The sequence below is a fragment of the Scomber scombrus genome, chromosome 3 (genome assembly GCF_963691925.1).
Source record: "Scomber scombrus chromosome 3, fScoSco1.1, whole genome shotgun sequence".
NCBI lineage: Eukaryota > Metazoa > Chordata > Actinopteri > Scombriformes > Scombridae > Scomber > Scomber scombrus.
The window spans coordinates 9,831,856-9,852,957 of NC_084972.1; the positions used below are offsets into that span (position 1 = coordinate 9,831,856).

General features: G+C 41.5%; 1 protein-coding gene across 1 annotated transcript in view; it reads right to left on the reverse strand.

The window, feature by feature from the left end:
* cdh4 (cadherin 4, type 1, R-cadherin (retinal)) overlaps nucleotides 1-21,102 on the reverse strand; it is a 191,207-nt gene that overhangs the window by 151,745 nt on the left and 18,360 nt on the right. The gene's annotated exons all lie outside the window — the stretch shown is intronic.

Here is a 21,102-nt window from a genome sequence, read left to right on the forward strand (position 1 = left end):
TATATATATACATATATATACATATATACATATATACATATATATATACATAAATTTATATATATATACATATATATATATATATAAACATGTATATATATTATATTTGTGAGCGCTCTGTTCAGGTAATATTCTCAAGCACTGACTCAAAGCAGTGTTAAGGTTAAGTCGGAGAAATTTAATGAATAAAGAAGAATGTGAATATGTTTCTCATACCTGTGCTACAGTGAATAACCTTCAACGACCAGAAAATAGAAGGGTGTGAAGAAACTAATTAAACACAAATTCACAGATACTAAATTGATTATTTGAACCGCATTTAAATGTGTTAAGAACATTTCTTAAAGGCACTTCACAGGTTTATCTTTGCAGTGTTTTGCAACCTCACATCACTGAAAAAGCAGCCACTCATTAAAAGTGTTATCTGTATCATTCACCTTTACTTTAATGTGAAGTAACCTGTTTTTGCTTTTCTAGAACAAATGCAGTCAAATACATAGTCAGTGCTTGAACGTTTACCTACAGGTGGTGGTTGTCGATTCATACCATGAACCAGAGCTAAACCTTAAATTATAACAATCAGAACAGTGATACAAATGCATGCATAGGTTAGACTCAGCTATTCCCACTTCTTTGTTTAGATCTTCTCCTCTTATATATGCAAAGAACAGACACATGTACAGTTCCTCCAGTGCTGTGAAAGCCATGACAGCATTCTTCATTTTGGATGTACTGATCACTGTGGCTTCACAATTTATTCAGGAGGTTGGTAGCCTTTCATTTCTGTCAGTGCTATAAGTTATTAAACGCTGTTGAATTTTGCATCTGGTATTGAACTGCAGGTCCAACTGTGAAGAGCTACAGGGTGGCGGTTGTGAGATCTCCCACAACTAAATGTAAAGGTAAATATATTTTACTATATGTCCTGAAAATGAATATGTTTTTCTGGCTACAATGATTTTATTGTTTGTGGTGTGTATAGCATTGTGCTGCCAGTACTTGGCTGGTATTGTCAACATTGGGGGTGTGTGTATTTGTATTACTCATGCTGTGCGGACACGTTCACATTGTAGGGACTTGCCTCCCTTTTGGGGGCAAAAAGCCAATCCTCATAACTTAATCATGACATTTTGGAGTGAAGACAGGGTTTAAAGGATCAGTGTGTAGAATTTAGTGGCATCTAGTGGTGAGGTTGCAGACATCAATGCAAACATTCTCTTAAATATTATATTCCATTTCTATCGAGTCTGTTTCACTAGATCCCACTAAATTCTTTACGCTGTACCTTTAAAGGGTAAGTTAAGGTTAGTGTTCATTTAAGGTTAAGGTCAGGGTAGGGGGCAAGTTATAGTAATGGGTTAGGTTACTGTAAGTCAATGTAATGTCTTCTGAAGTGACAGGAAATAAGTGTGTGTGTGTGTGTGTGTGTGTGTGTGTGTGTGTGTGTGTGTGTGTGTGTGTGTGTGTGTGTGTGTGTGTGTGTGTGTGTGTGTGTGTGTGTGTGTGTGTGTGTGTGTGTGTGTGTGTGTGTGTGTGTGTGTGTGTGTGTGAGTGAATTGTAAGTAACCTTTGTGTTTCATATTTTCCTCTCCACTCCATAGCTGACACAGCTTTATTTGGATATTTTTTCTTTTGTTGGTAAGTTAGTTGTGCTGTTTCATGTGTTTGTTAAAAGTGGTATACTGTATGTGGTTTTATAATGATAATTATACATCATTTATTTTGAGTAACTAAAAAATGTCCGTTTTGAATTTGAAGCTTTATTGTAATACATTTTGCATTTTTTGGGAGGAGTTTGTGTCTCTGCTCTTCATTGTTTGTCTATAGTATGAACGATATTTAGAGGTCATGGGGATGTACAACAGATTTAAGATTGCTTCTTAAAGTAGAACTTTACGGGATTATTGACAAAACCAAACAATAGAAAATCAATACATGGCCTCACCACAGCAGGTCCCACATCCATTGTATGCCAGCATTTATGAACCCAAATAAATATTTTTGATGCACCTTGAGCTCTTCAAACAGACATAAAACAAGCTTTATAATGCACACAAGTTATAGGTATCATTCTCCATAAACCGGCTATTGCAGCTACAGAATCAAATCCTATTACATTCTGAAAATGACATTTTAGTGTGGATGAATATTGAATAATACTTCTTTTAAGATCCAACTGTTGTGTTTGTCATGTCAGTGAGGTTTATTTCGCTGGTTCTTATGAATCTGAAGAACATCAGGTGGTTTGGTGTTATTGTGCTCATGGTGCTCATGGTGCTTTTCATAGAGTGAAGGTTTTCAGCCTCTGTAAGGCACCTGTGTACACATGGTAAAAGGGAGGTCTAAACACTTTTAAAGTCTCAATGACTCTCTGAATCTCTTGAAAACTTGGTTTCTACATAAACACACCTCTGCTGTTTTTTATCGCATTGATCAAAATGTTTGGAGCTCAACAAGCTTCACTGAACACACCGAGGTGAGGGGTCAACTCCGATTTCTCTGTGTCTGGATGAAGTTCTGTCTAGACTGGTGCAATCTCTTTCTCTATTCATGTGTGCCATCATCAGAGACCCCCATCTTTTTTCACTTGCTGGAAGCTCTTAGAGGAGAATCGATGTGCTATGCATCTGATGCAACGCTCACTGACATCCAGGTAGTGTAGTTTGTGTGAAAACCAAAGCTACCCACCACAGCGTTTCACCTGAACAACCAGCTCCCTCTGATGCCTATACTCCTGCCAACACTGTGTGGCATCTCATTTATCATCAATCACTTCAAGTAAATGTCTCCCAGCCACTGATCAGTCTCTTGGATCTCCCTTCAGGGATTTTTTTCCCACCTCACTTTGCTGAACTCCTAAAGCTTTCTTTGCATGAGCAGTCCGCTCATGCCACAGCATCTCAGTTTGATTTCGGTCAAGACTTTAGCTTATCTAATCCACAACACTAAATGCCTTCTTCTTAAGCCTTTTTAGTAGGCTTGCTTGAATACTAAGGATCATAGCCTTGTTGGAACACATTCATCCTTTCTTATCAGAGCAATGAGCGTTTATTTTCTTTAAGACTTCTCATGTTTCTCTCAGACTGCATTTAGTTCCACAGACAAAAAAACCTTCGATAACGTCTCTCCCACAACCATGCCTGACTGTTGATATAAAGATTTTCTGGATTTATTCCAAATATGTCTTCTTTTTTTTTACTCTAACCACCTACTTAAATTTTTGGACTGATCTCTACAAACAGAAGGCCCCCACAAGTTTTCAGGTTTGTTCAGGTGCTCTAAAAACTTTTTGGACAAATGTGTTCATCGACTGGCTACCCATGCATAAATGTCTCTTCTATTCACTGTTCTGTTTATCATTGATGGATGCACGATGGCAACAGATGCAGCAGTGAAGGCTAGGAGATCTTTAAAGCATATTTTTTATTGTTTTACTAGCTGTAACACTTGGTTTTTGGCTCTCTGATGCTTTTAAAGAAGGACTTTGAAACGGATGAATTGCCTCCATTTGTGTATTATTTGTCTCAGTAGACTGTTCAGGCCCAAAACTTTTTAGATTTAAACATTTCAGTTCATGTTTTTCTTTGAAGTGCATACGAAACACAAAACTCGTCAGGTTTCCCCATCTGTATTCACAGGACTTCCACACAAACTGCTCCTCAAATACAAAATGACTTGGTTAACTTCTCATCCATTTTTACCCCTTTCTGATTATACTTGCTGTTTTTTAACCTGCACCCTACATTTACAATCTTATTAGGAAAGCTCACTGCATTCATTACAATTATCATTTATAAACTATTGACTGAGCAGACACACCAGGCAGTGCAAAAAAATGTCAGCGGTCATTTGGTCTCATATTGAATAAATTCAATAGTGAGAATGAATTGGGTCAATTCATTAGCAAGTCATTTCACTTATATTATAAAGTGTCATCAATTACAATGTTAAAGACAGTCTCAACTAAAACTACTAAAATTGTTTTGTTTTTTAAAGCTATTAAACCCTATTAAAATAAAATGTATGAATAGAGTTGATTTAAAAGTCAAATTAGTTGGCAGAACTTTTCACTTCTTTAACGAAACATCAGCCTTTATGATGCACTGTAGATGCTGGATTAATACACATATTTTATTTATAATATAACCTTATACCTGCTCATTTAAAAGGTCAATTTCTGAAAATGTACAATGGATGATGGAAGAGAAAAATGCCACTCACAACATCAATGCATGATATTTTGATTCCCGTCAGGCTTGAGTTGCTGATTTTGCAGACCAGTTCTGGCGTGTCCTCCTCCTCTTCCTCCACTCCCTGCTCCGCCACAGACATCAACATGACAGCCACTTAAACTATAACCTATTCTGCCTCCGCCAGGGAGGCTACAGGCAGGTCACACCCAGGTGATAAGTCTTAGTGCTCCATCTGATTCTCTCTTCATTTTTCTGCCTGTGTGCACTTCACATTTACTGACCTTCCCGGTCCATTCCTTCCAGCCTCTGAGCCCGCTTTACAAAGGCGCTGAGGGGAAACCACTGTGTCAGGCTCAGGTCAGCGAACACTGCAACAAATAATTTAATTGCTTTCCTAATCACTGACCAGATGCAATGAAATAGTTTTTATAAAGTTGTACATGCTACAGTACACCATGCAGAAATTGTGCTGCAATAACATCTTTTTTTTCTACTTATATGATTCCTTCTTCTTTTTTTTAGCATACACCGTCTGTTGGATTCAGGTTTTTGTACTTCCCAAGTTTGAAAGATTTTGATTTGATTAGGAGTTCTATTTTTTAACCAATACATTTCCTGGTGTAAGACGGACTCTTCCATTTCCCTCTCTAAAAAAGAGAAGAAATTGGTCCATTAGAGAAAACATGTTTCCTCTTTCCGTCTCTCTCTGTGTCTCCTTTTTACAAGTTGTCTGAGGGGAATATGTGTCTATTAATGACGGAGGCGCGCAGGAAATAAATGGCTGCATGTAGGTGGAGAGAACGAAGCAGAACGGGAAAGCAGAACAAACAGATGAACTGAGGGAGAAACAACCATGTCACATGTGTGAGTACTAGTCCGCTTCTAAGCAGCCAGCCAGCCAACGGCAGGCTAACGTGATCTGCATCTCAACAGCACTTGTCCTCTGGCACGCTGGCAGCTCGCTACCTCCTTCAGACCGAGCTGCCAGGAGAAAGAATGAGATTCACAAGGCTTCAAGGTCAGATATCAGATCTAGATGAGGAATAATAAACATGTTTGAATTGGCAGTCTTGTGCCCGGCCTGGACAACCATTCAATTACAGATTGACAGTGTGTTAATTCAATGCTAGATCTGAGCGGCTGATTGAGTTTGAATTGTTGCTGCTTGTGGGATTATTAAACATGACAGGCTTTTTATAAGGTGTAATTAACGCTCTGATTTTAATGGGGACATGACAGATATTAAATTGGTTTCAGATCTCAGTGTCGAGACTGTCAGGGATGCTCTTTGGTGTGTGGGTGTGTGTGTGTGTGTGTAAAAGCCATAAGTCACAAATGCATTTGTGAGCATTTCATAATGACACAAGAACAAATCTTTGTATATGGCTGCACTGTGTATGAAACACTAGAAAGCTTTTTAATTTGAAATAAGGGCTTTTAATTTGAAATGGATACAGGAAGTGGCAGCATTCAGCCAACTAATGGTGTAACTTCGTCACACATTCAGTCATTCAGTTATTCACTTTCATAGGGCTGTCCCCACTGTTGCAGTCCAGCCAAAATTCAACAAGTAAGTTCTCTCCTTAAAGGCACCGAAACTTTAAAACATCTCTCCTCAGCCTTAATGATGTCTCTAGGTGCCTAAACTTTTGTGTTCATGTTCAACTGAACAGCTTGCAACAGGGCCCAACCATATGGCTCAAATGCAAAAGCTTCGACAAAAAAAATTCCAAGGAAAAGGAAACACTGGGTCTGTTTTTTCTGGCATATAAGTCAGGAAAACAAATTCTAATGAGCTCTGACTGTAAAATATAATACTGTACTCATCAACATTAAAACCTGTAGTCCATAAACCTTTAGGTATAAGACCTCTTTGAAAATGATACGCAGCAATGACCATGACTATGATTATTGTGCATGCTGGAGTTGTCACATTGGACAACTGGATCATCCGCTCCGTCTATCATGTTTGGACTTTCTCTCTTCCAATGCGAACCCCTGCTGTAATTCGACGGCAACACCTGAAACGGCACTTATGTGCAATCTTCCGAGACCACGTACCCTTCTTGTCCCATCTCTGTGAGCACCAGCTGTAGCTATCTCTCTGTCTTCTGTGACATAAACACTGCCAAATGGTGTGTACGATAGCCAGTAAAAACCAACAATTAATAAACGCATCTCCCTGAGGGACAGGCTGTCAGACGTATTCATGACCATCGACCAGATCTCTTTTGGCTATTTAGTGTGGCAGATAGAGACAAGCGGTACTGTACAGCACTGATGTACAGTATGTTTAAATGTGTCTGTGTGATGGGTCGCATTAGGGCCAATAATTGACATGAGGGCAAATAAATGACCTGTTGTAAAGTAGTATGGGGAAAAGAATTTGTGACTTTTTTCCCCCTCAATCTCTGTCCCTCTAAACTGCTCCCATGAACCATCTTTTCATATATATATATATATATATAGTGTATGTATTATTATCATCAATAATATTGTTTTTGTTGTTATTGTCATTATTATTATCATAATCATTGTTATTATTATTACTGTTGTTGGTGATGATGGTAGTAGTGTTATTGTTATGTTTTTTTCACTTTCATGTTTAATCGTTTTCTATGTCTTTTTTATTCTTATATTGATATTATTTTTTATAATAATAATAATATTTTTCCCTCTCTCTCCACCCACATGCAGGCTGGCAAGCTTAGTTTAGCTCTGTCCAAAGCTATAACAATTCATGTGTTCACTAATTAACACATTGGAATATTTTATTATTGAAATTGTTAATTGTAATTTGCGTGTGTTCGCACCAATGTTATTGGCCACAGTATTCTCTGATGCGCTGGAGGAATGGGGCGGGCAGTCAAATATTCTGTGACTAAGCAAGAGGTCAATGTCATTATCGTCTTTCAAGTTCCCATATCTGTACAGTTCTGAGATTCTGAGCCTTCAAAATGTGACGTAACTTAAATATACAAACATTGTGTTTTTTAAATATCTCAGCTCACTAGCTTAATACACATTCAAATGGTCATGAATATTTACAGAACTTTATTTTGACAAGAAAAAAAAGTCAGAGCCAGGCTAGCTGTCTCCCTCTGTTGCTGGCTGTATTCATATTCATATATTTACCATACAGATTGTGAAATGTATATCTTCATCTAACAAGGAAACCCAATCTTGAGCCAGTCCTGTTCACTCTATATTTTAAGTTTTAATTCAGCTAAAATGCTGCAAAAACAGCATTTGAAAAATGAAATGCTTTTTTTCCCCTTCAAGTGAAGTGTGATAGTTAGGCAACAGGAACATTCAAACCTGCTCTCTCAAATGAAAATGTATTCACAGGAACAGTCCTGACAATTTATTTGCCTCACTGCATCTGTCTAATGCATAAACATGTCAGGAAAATTAAAGGTAATTTTCCATTTTGTTCCTCATGAATTGTTAAATCAGACATCACTACACTGCAAAAATAGCGCTTTGCATTTAAAGCTGCTTCAGTCAAGTAGCAAGAAGAGCCAATAACATTATCAAGTAGATATTTGAGAGTACTTCTTTCACAAAGGCTGAATTTGTTGGCCTGGTGGCTCAACAAGAAAACCACATTTAAAGACACGTTGATTTCAGTTCTTTCTTTTTTATCACATCATTCCTCTCTCTAACTGTCTAACTAAGTATAACGTTTATAGAAATGTTGAACTGCCATACAGACTTTTTGAAATCTAAAAAGTCAACTGAATCCATGCTATGTCATGACAACCTAACTGATCTGATACCACATTAGATCTCATGCTTGGGAAAAGAAACTTATCTACATCTTTGTGACGGTCCCATAGATGAAACAGATTAACCTTAATACCAAACCCACTGGAATGTAAGGAGGGGGGCCGTGTCACTAGTCGCCCCCACTCAGCCTTCACCCTCCACTTTCACCCATGTGAAGATTTGCATCCATTTCCTCTCTGGAGGGTTCGTGGCTGCGGGGCTGCACCTTGTCAAAAACAATTACATCCCTTGGTCTCTGGGAGGGCCTCCTCTTAATTTGCACTGATAAGCATCTCCTTGCATATTAGCAGTGAGGCCCAGCGGTCATTCTGCTCCCCACAGATAATGGACTGGGTTGGCAAACAGCATTTGTCAGGGACAGCCACTTACCTGGGCCATGCACGACATACTGAGCAATGCTAATAATAGCCACTCAGCCAGACTAGCAGTTAGCAGGCCACGAACCCCAACCCTGCGGCTAGCCAATCGATAGTCATTTACTCTCACTCTCCTTTCAACTCTACAGAGAAAAAGATGTATTACTGAACCCCCTTTCTGTTGCTTTAAGGGCTGGATGGTGAAAAAGGACTTTTTTTTTTGCTCCTGTCTGCTTGATTGAGTTTCACAGTTGCCAACTGTTGTATCACAGCAGTTGCTCTCAAATATGAATCTTGATCTGAAACTTGCATGTTCCCTAATCAATCCATGGCATACAATTGAAATCCAATACATATTTACAGGAGTATAATGGTTAAATTGCATTACAGACCTTGGAGGGAACTCTAATAATAAAACAGTATATATATTTGTGAACCATGGGTGTCCTAAGGCTTATAATATCCATTTTTAATATAGCTGATGTGTTTTCACCTAATCTCTCCATCCTTAAGTAAAAGGCACAATGGTATTACATGGGAAATGTGGTTTATTTTGAAGGATGGACAGATAGATTGACAGATTAGTGAAGACAGAGGGAGACTGCAAACACAAATGGAAGAAAAAATGCAGGAAGACTGACTGGCTAACTAAAAGTGAGATGGATATCTAGCCAGAGAGATGGCGACGACAGCAGTGAACGTCAAGATTAGAAGGGTGTGTGAGACAGCCAGAGACGGGCGGGTGGGGAGGAAAAAATACTGAAAACACAAACAGAGAAGACAGTGTGATTAATTCCTGTTCATCATCTCCACTCATGCAGCAACCGAGTAATAATGGCGTTCATTTGGCTGGCGAGTCCGCCTGAGTGGGACACTGTTTCCTTATGGCTGCAGGTTGGCATTAGCCCAGCACACTTATATCATTAAATCACTCATTAGTGGCGGAATAAACGACATAATTTGATTTACACAGTCAGTATCACTCCCCGAGCAAACAGGTGAGTTGCACAAATACAATTACATGGCAACAATGACTTCAGGGCGGCGGAAATTATCAACGGCACCCGCCAGCTTTCTTGGAGCATAAATGCACATTGACATTTACAGGAGGATCTAGAGTAATCCAACTCGCACACATTTGTATTCAAATCCTTTCTCTTATTTGTACAATCTGGGACCTCGTTGTGAACAAATTAAAAAAAAGGCACAGATACAGATGTCTATATTGAACTGTATTATTCTCTACAGGCCAAAGACTGCCTGTTAAAATATTTGCGGAGCTTATATACATAAATTACAAATCAAAACAACTACAAAAGGTTGCAAAGGCCGGCTGTTTTACCGCATTGTTGTGATGACAGAACAAAGAAGCTGAAAACGGTACAAACTTGATGTATGTGTTTGGGCGAGTCTCTGACAGTCCCTTTTTCACATTAAATGTGTTAAATTTCACTGCTGCGCCTCGGAAAAAGCCATTTGCCAGAGACAGTTAGATCAAAGCGAACGGTGTTGATGTCAAAAGCAGTTAGAGCCATGATACAGCAGACAGTCTATGAGCCATCACTTCCTTTAAAGAAAGACAGCGAGTGAAGAAAAAAAAAAATAGACGGAGGGAGACAATGCAGCGAAGGAGAGAAGGACACCGATGCTGGATTTTTGTGTTTGCACAGTGCTAAGCTTCTTAAGTGGAATCTGTTGTGTCATTCTTGTTGTCTTCCACTAAATGCATGCGTGTCTAAATATGTCACTGCGAATGAATAACGTGCACCCACTGCTGCCTTTGTGCAGTAGAATATTACTACAGCAAAGTATCATATTTGGGTTAGGATACATATTCAAACTAAGTGATTGAGGAATCCAGTGCAGTGTTATGCGAGGGGGGATTTGGACACATTCCAAACAGCCTTTGCTCATTTGCATCTGAATGATCACTGCCATTAGTATGGTAAATATGCTGTAACACATGATAAGTACATTTAAGAAGGAACACGCACCAAATTAGGATCAAGAATAGTTGCACAAAAGTAAAAACACAAAGAAAGTTGCACTCTCCCACACAAGCACATAGATACACAAACCAAGTAAAGCTTGCAGAAGCCTTTTGTACCTGTATTTCATCTTTGTCCTGAGGGGCATTTGCTTCCCTTCTGTGTAAGCAAAACTGACATCCTTTATAAAAGATTTATGAGCCAAAGATGCAAACGATAGAGCGTGAACTCCCTTGGGTGCAACCTCTTCCATCTGTGAAGGATCACCTGTTCTTAGGTGGGCTAAAACGCTTGTTCCCTGCCATTGTACTAACAGGCGTCCAGGCCATAGGGAGCAGGCAGGGGGCTGCAGTAGGATGCAGTAGGATGCCGCGCACAGTGTACAGCCTCCTGGCACTGGCTGCGGCCCGGCTGAGTGATGCGGCAACAGCAGCAGATATTATGGAGTTCTCAACCAGCTGACAGAACTTTCTACCAGCTGTGGTGTTGCTTAAACACATGGCCGAAGGCGACTGGAAAGCAACTGATAAAAATCTGCCTTTGATGTGAGCAAACTCGAAGAGATTAATTCAGCAGTCTTCACCTGCGTTTTTAACTACACATCAACCGGGGAATCGGTGCAGCTTTAATGATTTTTAAAATGCTACAAATCAGCCAAATTATATCTTCCAATAAAATAAAAGTGGGATCACGAGGGAGGATACTACGTGGTATGTGAGTGGTAGCTTGTCTTTAACATCTCCAATATTAGCACAAGTAGGTACGTGGAGCGAGTCAAAACACAGGTGCACCCACCAAAGCACAGACAATTAGCAACATGAACTGGATCTACAGTGGAAGACGAGCGTGCAAAAGGAAGCTATTTCATCAAATCCCAGGGAGCACCAACAGGACCAACAGGATTACAGCTGGATGCCTATTTCTAACAGTCCAACCCCACAACTGGTCTGAGTGAGATACTGGTTTAACTTCATCACCCAACACTGACACATGTACAGCTGATGAGTAAAGCATCGTCTATTGAATTTTACTTGTCAGTATCAATCCTGAGGCACAATTTTGCTCACCTGCACTCATTCTGCTTCTTTTTCTGCCTCATTCCACTTGTTATTCAGATAAATGAATAGCTAAGCGCTGTTGCCTTGACTGAGTTGTGCTCCTGGAGAGGAGTATTCAGCCCAGTCTCCCACAGGAGAGGGGGGCCACTAAAATAATGCCGGGCTTTGTGTGGGGATCCTGCTTCATCTCCCCCCCCGCTTATTCGCCATCTCTCACCCTCTCTGTGGGCCTCCCGGGGCACCTCTTCGTACCTTCTTCCATCAGTCTGAAAGATAAATGCTCCCTGGTTCAAAGTGGGGTCACACTTGTTGCTTTTATCAAATTTTCAATTCATTCGCTGTATGAACTTGATATGCCTCACCCCTCCAGCCCCAACCCCACCAACCCCCAAAAGGCTTCTGTGAGCTTAAACAATGAGTGTGGCTGTCTCCCACAGCTACTCGCTAATATGGAGGGCATGTATTGAGTCTGTTCAGACACATTTAATTGCCAAGCTTGTTTACAAACCATGCAACTAGTGCTGTTTTTTGTCACTGGTTTATCTCGGTTGTTCGCAGCGAGGCTAACAGGAAATACTAAGGCACCTACAAAATACTGAACTGAAATTCAACATGTCTCATCATATGAAATCTTAGGGGGATTTCTACATGAAGAAAGACAAAGTTAATATATTGAGGTAACTTCTTTGTTCGCACCAAAACTAATAAACAATTGGAAAATGACTACATTTCTTTTTCTTCCTTGTCTGTTGGGGCACACAAAACGGTGTATTACATCCAGTAAATATGACAGACAACTCAGTGACTGTACTGAGTCTCTGCAGGTTAAACCTCTGTTCACTCACCTCCTGCTCTCCATAGTCTTATTTTATGATTTAGTACAGCTGACAAAACCTAAAGTGTGTGATTCTGGCATTCAAAATGAGCGATGGCATGGAGAGCTAGAGGTGTCACAAAATGTACAACTTAATATCGCTGCTATACAGCATCCAATTGTGTACGTCATTATAAAAAGCTTTATTTCCCCCATTAACACTACAAAATGACATTTTCACAATTTCTTTTAAAGAAAAAGCTGTTTTAGGTTGTGAAAAACATCAACTTAATGTGGTTGGCAGAAAAAAAAGATGTTTTAAAATGTAGTCAGGTCGAGTGGGAACACAGCCTTAAATTATACCCCACAAGGAGACATTTTTACCTTCAGGAGACATTTTGATTCACAGACAAATAGGGAGCGTAGGCCTTATAAAAGAGAGAAAATTGGCCAAATGGTCATTATCAGCTGAAAGAAATTCCCACTGTGGCCTGAATGAAACTAGTGTCATTACCAAGCTTTGCTTTGCAAAGCCATCAGAGGAGGAGGAAGGTGGGAGATGGTAGCCATTATCCGTTTGTTAATTGTGCTGACCAGTCATTACTCATCCACCTTTGACCTTATAGGTTTCTAGAAGAATTTACTGTCAGTCTGTGACAAGGTGGAATTGCTTTGAATTGAAAAGCAATGGAGTCAATAAACCCATTCAAACTACATATTCCCCTAAGTTCCTCCCATCTGTCTGCTTTCCATCTAATCACAACCTTTATTCCCATCTTTCCCTCCTCTTTCCTGCCCTCTTTTCACCACTGACCGCTGTCATTTGTTAAAGGGGGCACAGCAACGTTTTTACACATCACATTCAGTTTACTCATCATGAGGAGTGCTGCTCAGCTTGTGAAAACCATTTCATAGCGTCTCCTGTGGCAGGCGAGGGGAGGCCTCCAAAGCCTGAAAGAATAACCGTGATGATCAGACTTGGCCTTGGAGACTCCAAATTTATAACAGAAATCCTCACAGAAACTGGAGGCGTGGAGATGAAGAGACGTGGGTGTTCTCCAGGAAGAGACCCCGCTGTAATGACAGATGCTATCAAGTTGCATTACAGGAAAAAGGATACATAACAGATTCAGGTCTCTCTCCTTTTTCTACTCTTTCTGACTTAATAAACTACCTGTTCTTTATTTCCCTGACATTCCTCTCTCTCTCGCACTACAACTGCCGCCTGTATCTGACCAGAGTAGAGAAAGACAGAAGCTGAGAGTAATAGCGACCCAGGTGAGTGATGCCCAAGGTAAAGAAACATCATCTTGCAGCTCATCCCCATTCCCTTAACTCTTCTACTACTACTCTCCTATCTCTCTGTTCTTTCCCTGGGGGGCTTCTGACTCAATAGACCAGTCCACCAGTGTCGCAGGCTGAATCCTGAGGGTCGTCCCTTCCCATTGGTGCTACACTTCTTCAGAAATAGGCATCACTACGCATTACAGAGGCCCTTTCTCATACTCTAACACCAATTTGTGTAAATAACAACACACACACACACACACACACACACACACACACACACACACACACACACACACACACACACACACACACACACACACACACACACACACACACACACACACACACACACACACACACACACACACACACACACACACACACACACACACACTCATCACAGATGCAGAGCCCTTTAAAGGGCAGCCAACAGTCCTGTTATGTCCTTTCTTCACAGAATTAAATTTGCGTGTGTGTGTCATGTTTGTGTGTGTGCATGCGTGCGTGTGCGTGCCCAGATACAGTAGCAGATTCATGTATGTGAACTTGATTATCACTGCTGGCTCCATTACAGTATGTCTCCATTAGGCCTCCTGCTTTATTGTGCATCAAAGGGATAAATATTAGATTAGCCACATTTAAATATTTGTGTCCTTTGCTATTTGCATTTCCATTGCTTACGCATTGCCCCAATGTTCACATTTATTCTCATTCTGATCCCATTTAATGACTTTTCTGATTTAATGAGTCAAATCAGAACTTCATGAATCTCATCTAACATTAAAGAATAAATTGTGCCCCTGAGCCTTCACATCACCTATGAGAGAATGTAATAGTGAGTGTTACATTGTGGGCAGAGGAGACATGCAATGGGGGAACAGGTGCTACAGGGTAATTACAAACACAGCAAGCTTTTAATTATGCTCTCTAGTATGAACTGTTAATGAATGTGAACCTCATGCAAATAGCCATGTCTACACACATGTGCAATCACCCGCGCGCACACACGTACATACACATACATACACACACATATTAAGTGTTAAAGAGGGGGATTGGCACTAGATAGCTCCAGTGCAGTGCCTCCTCATGGCTTGGAGTAAAGCTCCTCTCAAGCCACACTGTTATTTCTCCAGAGTTCCACTCTTAACACAAACACTGACAGCTGGAAACTTGCGGGACTCAGCTTGGGCTCATTCACCTGGTGTTATCAAAGGAGGCACCACCGTGCAACATAACAGGACGTGAACAGGTTATAAGGTGTTGCGACTTTGTTGGTACAGCTTCGACAAAATAAGCCAGCATGTTGTTTTATGGTCCAAAGCTTTCTCTCTTCAAAGCCTGACCTGTCTAAAAACTCTTCCTTTGAGGGCCTGGACATCTTCCTTCCTTTGTGGCTTTCTTGTTCCTCCTGCTCCTCACTGTGGGCTCTAATCCCCGCAACCTCCCATCTTTTCAGCTCACCTCGTAGCATGATCCTGCCTGACACGGATGGGAGCACTGATAATTGATTCGCTGCACAATCCCCTCATATCATTCGACTGTAATCTTTCCTGTTTCTGTTTTTCTGTGTTTGTGTACGCTTGTGTGTTTACCGTGTGTGCTATTGTCTGTCGGCATGTGTTCCGTTTTTCATATGAATGGTAGATAAATTATTGCTTAAGCTATTCAGCTTAAGCTCCTCAGTCTGGGAGAAAAGCAGCAGTGTAGAGACTGTGAAGCCTGCACAGTGGCTGTGTGTCCTCCTGTCTACATGCTGGTTTGTCTCTCTTGCTCAGCGTGGCTGCCTCGCTGCGTTACATTCTGTCCCTCCATGTCTTCATCCCTGTTCCTCTATCTCTCTGCTCCACTTTCTCTCCCTGTCCTCATGTCGTCTCTGTCTCACAGGTCTGTGATGTAAAAACAAAAAAGACTAGCCTAGCCAAGCCAAGCGGCAGACTTAAAGGCTTTTATAAGGCATCCAAATAGGCTGCAAATCGGATTAGGGCGGAGGGGAGGGAGCCCTTTCTATTGAAAATCCATTTTGTGATAGGGTGGACATTGTATGTACAATGACAGGCAGGACATACACTTGTCTCAAACAGTGTGAGGGTGACTAGCAGAGAGAATGCCACTAATCTACATGAAAGAGAAAAGCTTTCATATCGAATGCCACAGTGGATGATGCTGCATTTGGTGTTTGCACTGAGAAATCTCCCAGATTCCAAAAGAAGAAGGGAGACACAAAGGAATAGAGTCCAGCAAACACTTTTATACAGACCAGTACTCTGTATGAACACAGCATCACTGATGTAGGAGTATCAAACAGGTTGTGATTAGTCTGATTAAAGGAATGAGGCTGGCAAGGTCGCATATTTTTTGTTATTGTCAATGAATACAGTACATCAATTTTTTATAAACGGCTCATAAATCGATCGTCTCATTTAAGAAAAAAAAAAACACTAAATCATTTCCTACAACAGATGCATACTGTACTTGTTTATCAAATGTTCAAACAGGAGTGAATAGTTCATTTCTTGTTATATTTAGACCGACTTGATGTGCTGGTATTTACAGCAGCCAAACAGTATATGTGAGATAGACTTAAAATACATAACAGTGTGTGTCTTCATGCTAACGAGACAACAGGTCACCCAGTGCACGGTTGTGTCTCCTTAAAGTGTGTCTTTTAATCTGTCTCTGGGTGACAATGGAGCTCTATGGAATAAGGAATATATAAGGATACACATACATTGTATCATGCTTCAGACAGATGATACTTTTTAGTAGGATCAATTCCTTATTGGTTCTAATATTTCAGTTTGATTTATAATAAGAAAAATACAGAATATAACCATATCTTACCCTATGATGAAAATGAGGAATAAAACTGCACGTGCAGCCACAGTAAGTGGTATGTTATTGTGGACCTCACGCTACATGTGACACAGTGGCCTGCTGGGATACACACTTTCCATAAAGACAAGCACTGGAGGGTATGGACCCCCGTTGGTCTCCATTTTTAGTGTTCCCTGTCCCTTGGCCATGAATGTCTGTCTGTGCAGAGAGTGAAAAAGACCAAATATGAGCCTTCAAAGCACACACTGTTACTCAACGCTATGTGGCCCATTATCACCATAGTATTTCTGCTAACAATATAGAATACAGTCGCCTGCATTCAGACTGTTACATAAAATGTAATTATGCATGGTATTTCAAATGTCAGAGAAATGTCAATGGATCATGTGTGCAGCGAACAAGCACATTACAGAGAATCTATGTGAAAAACAGGAAGTCTGTAACTTGTCAAAAATTTCAAAATTCAGACAGTTGATATTTTGGAAGCTGGCTGAGATGCTCCAGTGCTCCGCTGAAGCTGAACAGGCTCCAGTTGATAATCATCTGCTTTGTGGCGGGAAGCAAGGGGAGATGGAGCAGATGGCACTAGTTTTATTTTGCCGCGGATGCTTTCTCTGAATAAGGAACGCTCTACTGAATGCCAAGCTCTGTGGGAGAAGAGAAGCAAATTGAAGCGCTCCTGCACTGCACTCCTCATCAGGGGAAGGGCTATTGTTGTGTGCGTGCTCCAATTCCAGAGTGACAGGCCAGTTCTGCTCATTCATTAATGTGCCGAGCTCGGGGATGGACAAGCCACAGGGGAATTTCATTACCTCATTCACTCATCGACATTTTTCTTTTTCTCTCTCTCTCTCTCTCACCTTCTCCCCCCATTCTCTCAATAACTCACTCTCTCATGCCCGAGCTGATGAGAAGTGATTCTGTTGTTCCAGCAAATAACCAGGAAAAACAGTACAACTCCAATTCAATTAAAGAGTAATGATTTAGTGTTTTCAGTTGCCGGCTTTCACCCTGAAAAGGAATTGGCATTCCGCTCCCAGTATAGCCCTGATTCAACGCTTCCTGAATAGATAGCGTACAATAACAGGCCTAATATGTGCACTGGGAATGACTACCACAGTTTAATCATGTAAAATCCAAAGCCTTTTTTACAGAAATGAAACATTTCTTCGGATGGTCTAAATGTCACATTTGGTGGCATTTCAGTGAACAACAATAATGGGAAACTAGACGGAATTTGTATCATATGGCAATAAGACCCCACCCCCTCCCCCACCCCCTCTCCCTGAAACCCATTTGAATGTAATTACGAAAAAAAATGGCAGAAGTATAATTCAAGCCAACCTTAACAGGCTGCAACTGAATTATCTAAATGAAGTAACTTACTGTTAATGGAATGTGTTGATGCGGGAAAGAGGCCAGTGGGGCGAGAGGTTAAAGGGCATCGCTGAACAATGGAAACAAGAGCAGAGAGAGGCATGAGAGAGCAAGTGGGGGGGGGGGGGGGGGGGGGGTTGGGGGGTGAAGGTAAACCCAGAGGGAGAGCGAAAGGGAAGGCAAACAAGAGACTAGAGCACTCACTACAGTAGTTTCTGATAATGTGTTCACGACAATGACGCTGTGTTGTTGCTGCGTCTCAGGACAGTTTGTGCACCTCTGACTCTCCACCCAAAGGTCTCCCTCTCTGCGCCGCCCGCTTGTCCCTGCTCATCGCTCCCTGCTGTACAGTACAATGCCGTGCACACTCTGAATGCTCCGTCGTCGCAGCCCGACACGTAACAGTAATCTGTGGAATGAGCCGACCATTTCGCTCAGACATCCTTCTGAGATCTCACTGTTATCTTTCGTTATCAATGGAAGCAAACTGTGGTGCGGTTTGGATCGTATTTCAGACATGTAGCAAAATCAAACTGAGGTAATTGGAGGGAGCTTCATCTTTTGTAATGACACTGAGAGAGGAGGCTGTCGAACAAATATCGGCTGATTAAGAGTGGCTGCGGAAACTGTATAGACAAAATGTACATACAGTCCTTCATTACAATATGTGATTTATTTAGCTCTGTGGTGATTTGTACAATTTCAGTGAGGCCATCTGAGGAGCAGGCTGCCACCCCCTGCCCATGTGCCATCTTTCTGTGCTGGACATGGACACTGGCACCGGCCAGCATAAATGATTGAGTTGGATGTCAGAAGCAGAGTTCTTGCCAAGGGTCCACAGCATCCATGCTAATGGGCTGATGGAGCCTAATCTAAATAAGTGTGAATAAAAGGGCTTTTACTGTGAGTGTTCGCATCTAAAGCAGAGAAACGTGCTGGAAATTGCTTCATCTTAATCAAACGGTAGACAAGACAGGAATTCAATTTGTTAAACTTTTGCCATTTAGCTTTTTTCCTCGAAATCAGCTGTAGCTGGGAAAAGCGTGTTGGTGCGGTGCGAGGCGTTTTCACACGCATCTTGTGTGCACTCAGTTTGTTTTGTTAGTCCTTAGTCTCCCGAAGCCCATCTGAGATCAATCACTGGGCCGAGCATGATGGAGAGGCCTGCCAGAGCTCACTGTTGTGGCCTTGATTCACTAAAACAAATAAAATAGGCAGAGACATTACAGAAAGGTTCAGCACAAGCTAGACAAGAGACCACACCAAAGAGTGTTCAGAGAGAAGGGGTGAATAATGAGGAGGGGGATAAATGTCAAAGAGCAAAGCAGGAATAAAAATGATGATATAGGAGAGATAGAGAGAGGTGCAAGTACAGAGACGACTGGGAGAGACTGAAACAAAGGCAGATATAGAGAGTACAGCAGGCACAGCGGTGTTGTCTGCCTACGTTAGCCCTGTTCATCTCCTCACCCTGTTTCTCCCTGACAGCGTGTCATCAGTGCAGCCCTCCTCTGTTTAGACCCTGCTGTGGATGGTGCAGTGCATGCCCATGTGATGAAAGGAAGGTATGTTTAATGCAACTTCCTTCACACGTTCTGTAAATTCTATTATGTCAGAGCGCATCAGCATCGTGCTGGCCTGAGTAATACCTCCCCTCTGATGATTATGTTGGCCGTGTAACCTGAGCACTGCAGCACTCAGCTCGGCTCAGCTGGATTTGATTCAGCTGCATTTACCAGACTACGTATGACAACGCAACACAGCTCTTTCCCTCAACATAAAATAACCCAAGGAAGCCATTATACACCCCTGTCAGCACTTAACCTTCCCCCCTGCACTTCAGAGAGACATTCAGGAGCAAGTAGTGCCGAAGTGAAGCCCCCCCTGGGAGCCCCCTGCCAGACCCAAGCCCCCGCACTCAGCACTGTCAGATACACCACCAAGCTAACACATCAAACTACTTCCTATGGTTCCACTCGGTTTCGTTTTTTCTGTGGGTTCTTCAATAACGACACCGTAGTCTAACTTGAAAGAGGCTGTTCTTTATATACATTACTTCAGATAGTCACGTAGTTACAGGAGACACTGTACACGTGCAGTTCACGGAACCCCTCTCTGCACATGCCCCATCTGATAGGCATACAAATGAGACTAGGCACTGTTTGCTCTTATCACTGCATCTACCTTTCTTCGAATAAAAGTAGTAGTCTGCTTTTATGAGAGTAACTTTCAACTATTACAAACTCAACTTAAACTCTTAACTAATCCCCATCAATGCAAGTTACTCTTATCTTACTCTGCTCAACTCCAGTGTGCAACTATATTATTATAACACCATAAACTTTCAACCAAGCAAGTGTCTTTAAATCTGTTCAATGAGTCTCTCAGATGGTTATACATGTGTTGAAGATCTTTTGACAGTTTGTTCTTGAACTGGAGCTGGTGCCTCAGGTGATGGATTTTCTAGTGAGTGCTGAGGTTGTTCGGCAGTATCAGTCCTCTGATCTGCTCTGGCTGGTCCCACGAGAAGATCTCGACCAATCTCTCTCAGAACAGCACAGTGTTCTGTCTGAATGGAAAGTGACCTTGGTTGGATTTTGCTGAGAATGGTTGCTTTCTGTGCCCATGTACACAATTTGGCTCTGGTATACGTTACTGTCCATTACCTTGTGCATCAGCCTCTTCACTGTCTAGACTGACTTTTCCATTATTCCATTAGACTGTGGGGTAGTGAGGACTTGACGTTATGTGCACAAAGTTCCGTTCTTTAGTAAAGTGTCGGAAACTCACGTTAGAAAATTGCGGACCGTTGTCGTAGCATACAGAGAATAGTAGTCTGTAAATACAATGTAGTCTCTCCCTTCAGAAACGAACAGGTCAGCTACCTTCTGATTAGGACTGCCTGGCACTTGTTGTGGCTTTAGTGGTTCAGCAGGATTGCTTGCTTGATATTTCAGGCATGTTGTGCAATTGACACCTTATTTGTCACATCCTGATTGATCCGCAACCAGTACATCACCTCCCATGCTCCTTTCCTGAATTTCTCAATCACAAGATGTTCTCCATGGATCTTCTTGAGCATTTCATTTCACAGACTCATCGGGATGATTCACTTCCCTTTTAAATTATGTCTTCCACCGCAGACAGGTCCGCTCTGCAGTTCCAGTACTCTTTGATGTTAGGTGGGCAGGTGGAAAGTGCTTCATGTAGGGCCATCCATCTATGATGATTTTACTCAGTTTTCTTAGAGTTTCATCTATGTGTGTCTTAATTATTATGAGCTCCATCTTCACAACTGCCATGGGCAACCCACTTGTGATCATGTCCACATAAGCACTCCTCGTTATTCTTCTTGGTGTTTAATCGTGAGTATCCTCTTACTTTCACTTTTACTGCATG